Genomic DNA, 13,253 nt, shown 5'->3' on the forward strand with positions numbered 1-13,253 from the left:
AAAATACCCTTTTTTATTTTATTAAGCAGTTTATTGGGAAGGGGATTGACCAATTTTTTTTCCCCACATTTTCACTACAACCCTAGAAAAAGTAAAGCTACAAAGATAACTTTGGGGGAAGTTTTTTGATAAATGGAAAAAATTTGGGGGGGAATTTTTATATTTTCCCGCTAAAATTTTAGTAGGGAATTAAAAAAAAAATACCCTGACAAATATAATAAATTGTATTTATAAAAAAAAATTTTAGTTTTCTCTTTATTTTAAAATTATTTATATTAAATTTTTATTAATTTAAGTTAGTAAAAATGAGTCGGGTTAAATGGATCTTTTAAAAATTTTTAAAGCAATTAAATTAAAAAAAAAGCAGAAGGGGTGTTTTCCCTTAAAGTTACCCTATTATGAAGTTTCAGAATAGCATTTTTAAAAAACCTTTGAAAGAAAGTATAAAAAAATGAATTTAAAAATAAAAGTATCTAACCCTCATGAGAAAAGTGGGAGATTACGTTTTAAATTGTACAACACAAATTATGACTGTTTTTAAAAAGTACAACATAAAATTTTTCATTATTCTCCAAGATTTCATCAAATTTTTTTAAAGCAGGGGGTCTTTAAAATTTTTTTTGGGGCTGTACTCACGATGTATTAAGACTTATCCACCAAAAAGTATTTATGGTAACCCAAAAAAATTCATGGAAACTGAATGGGACCAAAAATTTTTCCCTTTACTTTTACCAAAACAAGTTTATGTATTAAAATATCTTTAGTTTAACCCCAAAAGGGAATTTTATTTTTTTCCCCAAACTGGGGTCTTCAAAAATTTTAAACAAATTTTCTGTTCCCCAAAAAAATATTTTCCCAAATTTTAAACCAGATTTAATAACATGAATTTATTTGGGAAAATTGGGACCCCTGAAACTTCACAAACCCCGAAAAACACACTTTTAACCCCAATCTTTTCCCGTAAAAATTTTTTCTAGAAGGGAAAGGAAAAAAATTATTTTGGCCTATCTTTAAAAAGGAAAGGGGAAATCGGTTTTTAACAGAGAATTTTTAAATATAAAATTTAAAATCCTTTTCCTAAAAAGACATCCTTAATGGGAATTTTCCCTTTATACTTTCCCAAACAATGTATAACAAATCGAGCATTTATTCCCGTGTTACCTTTTAGCCTTAAATGTAAAAAACCTTTTTAACACAATATTTCTCCTATAACTGTCCCTTTTTTACATTGCCTGCCCTTTTCTTCCCCTTTAACCCCTATTTATTTCTCCAAAAACAAGCTCTTCAACTTTTTTCTCATATCGAAAAAAAAAGTCCAAAAATAAAATAAAAGATTAAAATTTTAAAAAAGCCTTTTTATACCCTTAAAGAGTTACTACAAAGCTTAAAAAGCAAAGAACCAATTTCCCAATTTTTTCTCATTAAATTTTTATGTCTTTAAATTTTTTCTTTTTTTTTGTTTTTTGCGGGTTTTGGGGTTGGGGGGGGGGGGGAATGGGGGAGCAATTCCCTTTTTGTATTATCATTAACAATTTTGGAAAAAAGGGCACATTACCAAAGGTTTTACTATCCAGAGGGGAAATTGGTTACTCAAAAATCTATTTTTTAGTTCTGATTCCCGTGATTTCAGAAAAATTTAAATTTTAATACCTTAAATAAACCCAGAAATTTTTACCTGAAAAATTTTTGATAATATCATACCTTTTTTCCCCCCATGTTTCAAAAATTTTTGGGAAAAAAAAAAATTTAATTTTGCATCAAAAACCTTAAGATAAATTAAATTTTGATGTAAAACATTTTTAAAAAAAGGAAAAATGGGGGGATCCAGGAAAATTTAAAGGCCCTTAAGCTTTAGAAAAGCTTTTATTTTTTTCAAAAAACCTTTTAATTTTGTTAAATTTATTATTTTAAATTTGATCCCAAAAATTAATTGGGCCCAATTTTGTGAACCTATTTTCCATTTTGGGTTTCTTTTTTATAAAAAATTACCAGTATAAATTAAAAATAAAGGGATTTTTTTTTGGGAGGAAAAAAATTACTTTTTTAACGTTTTTTTTTATGAAAAATTTTTTCATAAAATTTTTTTGGTCCAATTTTTCATCCCACTTTTCCCCCAAATTTTAAACAAACCCCGACCCTTTTCCCAAATTAAAAAAAAAACCAAATTTAACCCTTGGAAAGTAAAAAACATGTTTAAATAATTTTTCATTTTCATTTGTAACATGTAGCTGTAGAACAAAACATTTTAAAAAGTCGTTGATATTTTCGCGCTCCTAAATTTTTACACTTTTAAGAAAAATATTCCCTTTAAATAAGATTTTAATTTTAAAAAATTTTTTCTAATTAAAAACCACATTTTGTTTGGTTTTTGATGGAACATATATTTGAAAATTTTACGTTGATTTCCCTTTAAAAAAAGATGGATTAGTAAGATAAAAATAATAATTTTTAAAAAAAAATCTTTGGGTTTGGCGGAAAATAATTCTGAAAATTTGGGTTAAATTATAACTTGTCACATATAAAGTGAATGTGGTTTGGGTAAAATTTAAAATTTTTTTATAATAAGCTTTATTTTTTAAAATTAAAGATATTATCCAATATTAAAAATTTAAAGTCTATTCTAAAACATTCAAAAAAAAAAGGGGGAAAAAAAATTTGGGGGGGTTTTTTTTAAAAAAAAAGGGGGCCAATATAGGAAATTTAAACAAGTTTAACCCGGGAAATCAAAAAAAAAAAAATTCCCTTTTTTTAAAAATTTTTTTTTTTTAAAAGGGGTCAATTTCCCGGAAAATTTAAAAAATTTATTTTTTTATTTTTATATTTATGTTTTCTACAAAAACACTTAAATTATTTTTTGGGTTTTAAGGGGGGTGTTTTTGGGTTTAACCCTTAAAGGGGGAATTTGAGAGCTTAAAGGGTTTTTAAAAATTGGGTTTGCTGCCCAAATAATTTTAAAAAAAAGGGAAAAAATTCTGAAAGTATTGTTTATGAAAAAAAATATATTTATATTTGGGAAAGGGCCCTCTCCCAAAAAATTTTTTGGGGAGAAAACTCCAAAAAGTAAACATAAAGTCCTTTTTTTACTGGAATAATTTTTTTTTTAAAAACTCGTTTTGTTTAATTTTTTAAAAATTTATAAATTTTTTTAATAGCAAAAAAGCCCCCTTTTTTGGCTCCACCCCCCAAAAAAAAGGGAAGGTAGGGAAGAAAATCTATTTTTTTTTTAGTTTTCCCGTCATATATCGGCGAGACCAATTTTTAGGATTAAACCCTTTTTTAACATGCTGAAATTTTAAAGTGAAAAATGGGCGCATAAATAAGGCTCAATTAAAATTTTTCAATAGATCGGCCAATCACACTTTTTGTAACCGACGGTCACACATGTACACAGGGGAAATATTAATGTTTGAATTTTTTTATTGCACCAATTAAAACATAAATTCTGTGTTTTTATCTAAATTTTGGAAAACACCGGGCTAAGGAAATTAAAAATTTTTTTAAATAAAACTTAAATTCAGGGGAAAAAAAAGGGGCGTAAAGAATTTCTTTTATTTGTTTAGCGGTTAATTTTTCAAATGCCCACTATTAACCCTTTTTTCCCGATAAAAATTTTTTTGACGGCTTTTTTTTTCCCCCCCTTTCCCCTTTTTAAGACCTCAAACAGGGAAAAAAATCCCCCTTTAGGGCCCAAAAACTGTTTTTTGTTTTAGAAAAAATTTTTAAAAAAAGTGAAACCCCTTTTTTAAAAGCCCCCCTAGGGATCCAAATATTTAGAAAATTTTTGGGATAGACAGGGTAAAAATAGCCCCCGGAATTTTTGGGAACTATAACCACACTAAAAAAGGGTTTAACTTTTTTCTGAAAATTTATTGAAAGTTGCAGCACTTTAAAACGTTTTATGGGAAAAAAAAAAATCAAAATTTTTAAAAGTGATTTTTTTGGGAATTTAGAAACGTTTTCCGCCGTTGCCAAAGGTAACGGGAAATTTTCCCAAATTTAAACTCGTTACAAAGGGGATGGTTAAATCAAAATTTTGCCAAAGGTTTTTTTCCATATTTAAATTTTTCAAGTTTTATGCAGTTGAAACTTTTTTACACCGAGGGTTTTCAATGAAAACGTCCATTTTTCCAAAAAATCCCCAGGGTAAAAAGGGTTTAAATTTTTGAATTTTTTTTTTTTTTAAAAAGTAAAAAAAAACGGTTTTTAACCCGGTTTAATGCTCCCCCAGAAGGTTTTGGGCACATTTAAAGTATAAACAAGAAGGGGCCCTTATGGGCCCCAAAACCCCTCAATGCCCTTTTCCCAAATCATTTCCAAAAAATTACCTAACAAGCCCTTCTGAAAAAGTCTCATGGCAAGGGAGTCAAAAAATGTGACCACTTTTCAGGTTAAACCAAGGGGTTTTTCCAAATTTTAGCAGTGCGAGTAGTTTTTTAAACCCAAAGGGGCAAAATATTCAAACTTTTTACCTAAAAAATTAAACAAAAAAAAACTTTCAAAAACCAAAAATTTCCCGGAATATGGTCAAAAAAGTAGCAAAAAAGAGTTTTTAAAAATTTTTTTATTTTTTCTTTTGGTGCCCAGGTTTTTACATCATTTTGAATCACCCAAACAAACCTAACAACCCTTTGACCAAATTTTATTATAAATTTAGTCGAAAATTGACCCCTAGAATTTAACAAAAATTTTTTAAAATTTTTGGGGGGTGTGACCTATTTTTCAAACCAAGATGAACCCCTGTTCACTTGAATTAAAAAAAAAATCAAAAAAAAACCTTTAAAAAACCAATTTAAACAAAATATTTGAACACAAAAAGTTTGCCACTAGAAAGGGTTTTTAAGTTTTTTTAAATTTTTTGCTCCTGGACCCAAATTTCCCCCCCGAATGCCCAAAGTTTTAAAATCATTTTCCCACATCAAACCCAGACAAAAATCCCCGACCAAAATTTTTTTATATTGGGAAGGGGGAAAATTGTGACCCCTAGAGTGTTAACATGGTTTTTTTAAATTTTTAAACTCCCTGACCTAGTTTTTTTATCCAAAACCATGTTTTGAAACTCATCCGACTATCACCTAACAACATTTGACCAAGTTTTTTGATGACTGATGCAAAAAATGGGACCGCAGAGGGGTTTAAAAAGGGTTTTTTTATTTTTTGTCCTGACCTAAATTTTTAAAACCGAATACCCTTTTTTAATCCCTAAGAGCTTACCTAAGAAGATTTGGGTCAAATTTGAAAAGATGATTGATTGGGAAAAATTTTGACCGCCTTTAAATGTTAAAAAAGGTTTTTTTATTTTTAGCTCCGTGACCTTACTTTTTTATCCCGGGTACCCATTTCGAATTTATCGACAAAACCCTAACAAAACATCTTTAAACCCAAATTTCATGAGATTAAACAAAAAAGTGACCCCTAAAAATGTTAAAAGGGTTTTCCCTTTTTTGCTCCGGTTTACCACTTTTTCATTGAGATGAAACCCCTTTCAACTTTATTTAAACATTTAAATAAAATAAGCTCCTGACTAAGTTTATGATTTATTGGGTGCAAAAAAAGTGAACCCCTAGAGTTTAACAAAGGGTTTTTATTTTTAAACTCCCCGACCTTTCTTTTTTATTCCCCGGGTACCCCTGTTTTTAACTCATCCAACTACACCTAGACAAACATCCTTTTACCAATTTGTGAAAAGATTTCCAAAAAATTTTACCGCTAAGGTTAAAAAGGGTTTTTTTTTTTTAGTCCCGTCTACCCTTTTTTATCCAAGATGACCCATTTCATTCCATTCCCCAGCAAACACCTTTAAAAAACTCTTAAACCAATTTTATGTGATTGATGCAAAAACTGCCCCTAGATATTAAAAACGTTTTTCCCATTTTTAACTCCGGGGACCCCATTTTTTTTATCAGATACCCCTTAGAAATCATCTAAACATCAAACCCAGATAAGCATTTCCCGACCAATTTGTGATAATTTTATGCAAAAAAAAGGACTGCTAGAGGGTTAAAAAGGGGGTTTTTTTTTTAGCTCCCGTGACCTACTTTTTATCGAGATGACCCAATGTTTTTAACCATCCGACTAAACACCAGACAAAACATTTTTGACCAAAGTTTGATGAAATGATCTTGATGCAAAATTGCTGACCGCTAGAGTTGTAAAACAAGGTTTTTCTATTTTTTAGCTCTGGTGACCCCCTACTTTTTCATCCGAGATGACCCAATGTTTCGAAACTCAAATCCGAGCTATTCAACTCGATAAGCATCCTTGACAAAGTTTTGAATGATGAATGATGCAAAAATTGTGACTGCTAGAGTGTTAACAAGGCTTTTCTATTTTCAGCTCCGGTGACCTACTTTTCATCCGAGATGACCCATGTTCGAACTCATCCAAGCTATCACCTAGACAAACATCCTGACCAAAAGTTTGATGATGATATTGATTCAAAAATGACCCTCTAGAGTGTTAAACAAGGTTTTTTTCTATTTCTAGCCTCGGTGACCTAGTTTCTCATCCGAGATGACCCATGTTCGCACGTCATCCGAGCTATCAACTAGATAAGCATCCTGACCAACGTTTGATGATGATTGAGGCAAAAATGCACCGCTAGAATGTTAACAACTAAAATGTGTTTTTAGTAAGGGAAGCATTGTTGTAAGACATGGGGAATTCGCTTTCATCCTATAAAATTTACAGCTGTAGCGGTTGATAAATACTTAAAAACTTTTTAAAAGTTATTAATAATGACCTTAACTTTGACCTTGTGACCCCAAATCTATAGGTTCTCCTACCTTATATGGACAATCATAACTAAAGGAGTTGAATAGTTGTGGGCCAATTGGAACTTATTTATGCTCTAGAAAACTTGTTTTCAGTATTAAGGTAAAAGTGACTTTGACCTTTGACCTTGTGACCCCCAAAATCAATAGGGGTCTTCTCCCAATATGGACAATCATCCTATGAAGTTTGAGATATTGTGGGCCAAATGGAACTGGTACGTTATGCTCCCAGAAAATGTTTTCAGTTTTAAGGATATAGATGACCTTGACCCTTTGACCCCAAATCAATCATAGGGGTCTTCTACCCAATATGGACAATCATACTATGAAGTTTGAAAACACTGTGGGCCAGAAGGAACTTAAGTTATTGCTCCATGGAAACTTTTTCCAGTATCAAGGTAAGTAGTGACCTGACCTTTGACCTTGTGACCCCAAAATCAATAGGGTCTTGTACCAAATATGGACAATCATCCTATGAAGTTTGAACATTGGGGGTCTTAAAAATTGGAAAAAAACCTTAAGTAATGCTCCGGAAACTGTTTTCAGTATCAAGGTAATAGTGACCTTGACCTTTGACCTTGTACCCCAAAATCGATAGGGGTCTTCTACCCAATATGGACAATCATCCTATGAAGTTTCAAACATTGTGGGTCGAATGGAACTTAAGTTATGCTCCGGAAACTGTTTTCAGTTTTAAGGTCATAGTGACCTTGACCTTTGACCTTTTGACCCCAAAATCAATAGGGGTCTTCTACCCTATATGGACAATCATCCTATGAAGTTTGAACATTGTGAGCCAAATGGAACTTAAGTTATGCTCCGGAAACCAAATTGCTAACGGACGGACGTACGGACGGACAGACGGACGCCAGGGGGTATAACATAATATGCCCTTTCGGGCATATAACAAAGGGCAATAACTTCAAAATAAGGCAAGGCAGAGTAATGATTCCTTAGCACTGCACTTCTACCCAATGAGACCTATCTATCTACAAAGTTTCATGTTGATATCTCTTATAATTTTAGAGTTATGTCCCGGACAAAGTTCAAAGTGTCAAAATGAACAAAGGACAATAACTCCAAAAGTAGGCAAGACAATGCAAACCTACTTAATGAGATCTATCTACCTATCTACTCTATCTACAGAGTAATGATTCTTTAGCACTGCACTTCTACCCAATGAGACCTATCTACCTACAAAGTTTCATGTTGATACCTCTTATAGTTTTAGAGTTATGTTCTGGACAAAGTTCAAAGTGTGAAAATAAACAAAGGGGAATAATTAAAAAATCATGCAAGGCAGAGTTACGGTTCTTGTGCACTGCACACCTACTCAATGAGATCTATCTACCTACAAAGTTTCATGTTGATACCTCTTATAGTTTTAGAGTTATGTCCCGGACAAAGTTCAAAGTGTAAAAATAAACAAAGAGGAATAATTCAAAAATAGGCAATGCAGAGTTACAGTTCTTGTGCACTGCACACCTACTCAATGAGATCTCTCTACCTACAAAGTTTCATGTTGATACCTCTTATACATTTAGAGTTATGTCCAGGACAAAGTTCAAAGTGTAAAAATAAACAAAGGAAAATAATTAGGCAAGGCAGAGTAACGGTTCTTGTGCACTGCACACCTACTCAATGAGATCTATCTACCTACAAAGTTTCATGTTGATACCTCTTATAGTTTTAGAGTTATGACCCGGACAAAGTTCAAAGTGTAAAATAAACAAAGGGGGATAATTCAAAAATTAGGCAAGGCAGAGTTACGGTTCTTGTGCACTGCACACCTACTCAATGAGATCTATCTACCTACAAAGTTTCATGTTGATACCTCTTATAGTTTTAGAGTTATGTCCCGGACAAAGTTCAAAGTGTAAAAATAAACAAAGGAAAATAATTAGGCAAGGCTGAGTAACGGTTCTTGTGCACTGCACACCTACTCAATGAGATCTATCTACCTACAAAGTTTCATGTTGATATCTCTTATAGTTTTAGAGTTATGACCCGGACAAAGTTCAAAGTGTAAAATAAACAAAGGGGGATAATTCAAAAATTAGGCAAGGCAGAGTTACGGTCCTTGTGCACTGCACACCTACTCAATGAGATCTATCTACCTACAAAGTTTCATGTTGATACCTCTTATAGTTTTAGAGTTATGTCCCGGACAAAGTTCAAAGTGTAAAATAAACAAAGGGGGATAATTCAAAAATTAGGCAAGGCAGAGTAACGGTCCTTGTGCACTGCACACCTACTCAATGACATCTATCTACCTACAAAGTTTCATGTTGATACCTGTTAAATACTTTAACAGTTATGTCCCGGACAAAGTTCAAAGTGTAAAATAATCAAAGGGGGATAATTCAAAAATTAGGCAAGGCAGAGTTATGGTTCTTGTGCACTGCACTTCTACCCAATGAGACCTATCTACCTACAAAGTTTCATGTTGATACCACTTATAGTTTTAGAGGTATGACCCGGACAAAGTTCAAAGTGTAAAAATAAACAAAAGGGGAATATTTAAAAAATTAGGCAAGGCAGAGTTATGGTTCTTGTGCACTGCACACCAACTCAATAAAATCAATCTACCTACAAAGTTTCATGTTGATACCTCTTATAGTTTTAGAGTTATGACCCGGACAAAGTTCAAAGTGTAAAAATAAACAAGAGGGCCATGATGGCCCTGAGTTCGCTCACCTGTATATAGCCCCCCCCCCCCCCCCGGCCCAATTTTTACCCAAGGGCTTTTATTTGTTTATTTGAACAGACTTGGTAGACACCCATAAGAAGATGTTTCATGCAAAACATCTAAGTTCTAGCTCATTGGGTTTTTTAAAAGAAGATTTTTTAAGTTTTTACTATACACATAGAGTAAAAAACAATGACACACCCCTCGGGCAGGGGCCGGTTTTTGACCCCTGGGCTTTTATTTGAACAAACTTTGTAGATATTTACTTAAAGATGTTTCATGCTTAATATCTAAACTCTAGTTATTTGGGTTTTGTATATAAGGAAAATCAATGACCCCCGGGCGGGGCCAGTTTTGACCCCAGGGCTTTTATTTGAACATACTTGGTAGACACCCCATTAGAACATGTCTCATGCTAAATATCTTAGCTCTAGCTCTTTGGGTTCTTTAAAAGAAGATTTTATAAGTTTTTACTATATGCATATAAGGAAAATCAATGACCCCTGGGAGGGGCCAATTTGGACCCCAGGGGTTTTATTTGAACAAACTTTGTAAACATTCACTAGAAGATGTTTCATGCCAAATATATAAGCTTTAGCTCTTACAGTTCTTTAAAAGAAGATTTTTTAAGTTTTTACTATATGCATATAGGGAAAATCAATGACCCCCTGGGGCGGGGCCAATTTTGACCCCAGGGCTTTTATTTGAACAAACTTGGTAGACATTTACTAGAAGATGTTTTATGCCAAATATCTAAGCTCTAGCTCTTACAGTTCTTTAAAAGAAGATTTTTTAAGTTTAAACTTATATGCATATAGGGAAAATCAATTACCCCCAGGGCGGGCCAATTTTTGACCCCAGGGCTTTTATTTGAAACAAACTTGGTAGACATTCACTAGAAGATGTTTCATGCCAAATATCTAAGCTCTAGCTCTTTGGGTTCTTTAAAGAAGATTTTTTAAGTTTTTTACTTTATGCATATAGGAAAATCAATGACCCCCTGGGGCGGGGCCAATTTGACCCCAGGGCTTTTATTTGAACAAACTTGGTAGACATTCACTAGAAGATGTTTCATGCCAAATATCTAAGCTCTAGCTCTTACAGTTCTTTAAAGGAAGATTTTTTAAGTGTTTACTATATGCATATAGGGAAAATCAATGACCCCCCGGGGCGGGGCCAATTTTGACCCCAGGGCTTTTATTTGAACAAAACTTGGTAGACACTCACTAGAAGATGTTCCATGCCAAAAATCTTAGCTCTAGCTCTTACAGTTCTTTAAAAGAAGATCTTTTAAGTTTTTACTATATGCATATAGGGAAAATCAATGACCCCCGGGGGCGGGGCCAATTTTGACCCCAGGGCTTTTATTTTGAACAAACTTGTAGACACTCATTAGAAGATGTTTCATGCCAAATATCTAAGCTCTAGCTCTTAGGGTTGTTTAAAAGAAGATATTTTAAAGATTTTTTCTTTCGGTTGCCATGGCAACCAGAGTTCTGCATGGAATTAAATTCTTTGAACAATTTTTAAAGGTGACCACCAAAGGAACATTCCTGTGAAGTTTGGATGAAATTGGCTCAGTGGTTTATGAGGAGATGTCATTTAAAGCAAAAGTTTACGGACGGACGACGGACGGACGACGGACGGACGGACGGACGGACGCCGGACGAAAAGCGATCACAAAAGCTCACCCTGTCACTTTGTGACAGGTGAGCTAAAAAGGGGGATAATTCAAAAATTAGGCAAGGCACTAACAAAGTTTGCACTCTTACCTTATGCTACGACCGGATGTAAACAATACGTTCGCACAGGGCATGCGCGGTGGTTGAATCCCACCCATTTAATTCGATTAAATTCTAGAACAACCACTACTTTCGGTTTCAATTTTGCTGACAAGGAACAGTTTGAATCAACGTAAGCGTTAATTTTAATTGCAATGTCCAAAACTTTGCACTACACGGCGTAATTTTCATTACATATCCGGTATTATCACCGTCATAGTAGTTTTTATTCCAGTCGGTCAAAATGACGGTACACATTTAGATGTAAACAAACAGATTTAACTTATTAGACAATTTAAATAAGGAATGGACACACGGTAAACTCTGTTGCAACGTAAAGTATATTCATTAACCTGTTTGAGAAAAATTGTCTCCGTGTTCAAATAAATTTCAAAAACGGGAAAAAAAGCAGTCTTTTACCGATACCCTGCAACAGAACCTTATTATTCTGACGAATTAAATTGACTTTATAACGCTCTTATGCAATTATTGATTGATCGATTTTCATTATATTTATTTTGTAATAGGTATCATTCATTATGCAATCAAACAAAACCAAGTTTTCCTATATTCAAGGAAACTGTAAGTTAGGACGAGCTTTCAAAACGAACAGGTAGCAATCTCCAACAAGCTTACCGAAACTCCAAATGGCGGCTCAACCTGGCTCATTTGCATAATTTATTCATAAACGCAGGAGCATAGAACTTTGTTAGTGCAAGGCAGAGTTAAGGTTCTTGTGCACTGCACACCTACTTAATGATATCTATCTACCTACAAAGTTTCATGTTGATACCTCTTGTTGTTTCAAAGTTATGTCCCTGACAAGAAAAGCGGACGGACAGACAGACAAGGCGGCAACTATATGCTCCCCCGAATTTTTCAGGGAGCATAAAAATATAATTTAGGGTCGGCATGAAATAAAGAGGGTCGGTCTGGCAACCCGAAACAGAACTTTTCTTTTGGGCTTAGACAAAGATGTTGTTAAATTTTTTGTTTATAGAAGTCTACATTTTAACAATTGAAAGCATTTTAATAGGTAGATACGTGTTCTAAAATTTAATGGGCCGACCCGGTGATGGGCCGAAACGTCTTACTCTTAGCAGCTATAAAATTTAATCAGTCCCGAAAACGTTTCACCAACATTGAAATACAATTGTAAGCGTATTTTTAAGAAGAACTCTATATATATTCCTTGAATCATGAGTTTACTAAACAAAACTTGCAAGAGTGAAAAAATATTTACCTGATTTAAACAAAATGCGACATCTGTAAATAACGGTGAAAGGGAGGTAACTCTAAAATGGATAAACTCTGTACTTGTCTACCGGATAGGTAATAAACGACTAAATTGTTTCTTTCATCAAAACGCTCATGAATGATTTAGGAGATTATATATTTCATCAATCGCAGAAAACTTTTAAAATGACTTATTTACAATGAAAATAATAATAAGATAATAATAATAATTATCTTATGCAACTTGTGATTCTTAAGCACCTTCCAAACTGACACATACATAAAAAAGAAAAAATGATTTGAGAAGCATAAGGCTAGTTAAGATATTTAATTTTATGTACTAATCTTAGAAGTTTGTTATACTAATTTTATTGGGATTTCAGATTAGAATGGATTTTTGGTCGACTGTAATTAACATTCACTGTTACGTGGCTAAGTAGGCTAGCACTGTATTTGGATATCATCATGTGGATGTCGACCGCCCCATTCACTGTGTTAACCCATTACTTCATGAGCTTTTTGTGAAAAATGGCTGTTTTCATTGAAAAGTCTCCCGTTACAAGTTCAAATTGCTATAATACTATAAAAACTGCTTCAACACTAATCAAACTTGGCACAAATGTTGACTGGACCATTGCCCTTGCAACAACATGCTCAGGCTTAAATTTTCTGTTACCATGGCAACGAGGGGACATCTCAAAATTGCCAAAAATCACTATTTTGCGTTGATTTTTTCCCATCAAAATTGATTTCAAAGTGCTGCAACTTCTCAATGGA

This window comes from Ruditapes philippinarum, unplaced genomic scaffold, assembly GCF_026571515.1.
Source record: "Ruditapes philippinarum isolate M1 unplaced genomic scaffold, ASM2657151v2 ctg3478_1_1_1_1, whole genome shotgun sequence".
Taxonomy (NCBI): Eukaryota; Metazoa; Mollusca; class Bivalvia; order Venerida; family Veneridae; genus Ruditapes; species Ruditapes philippinarum.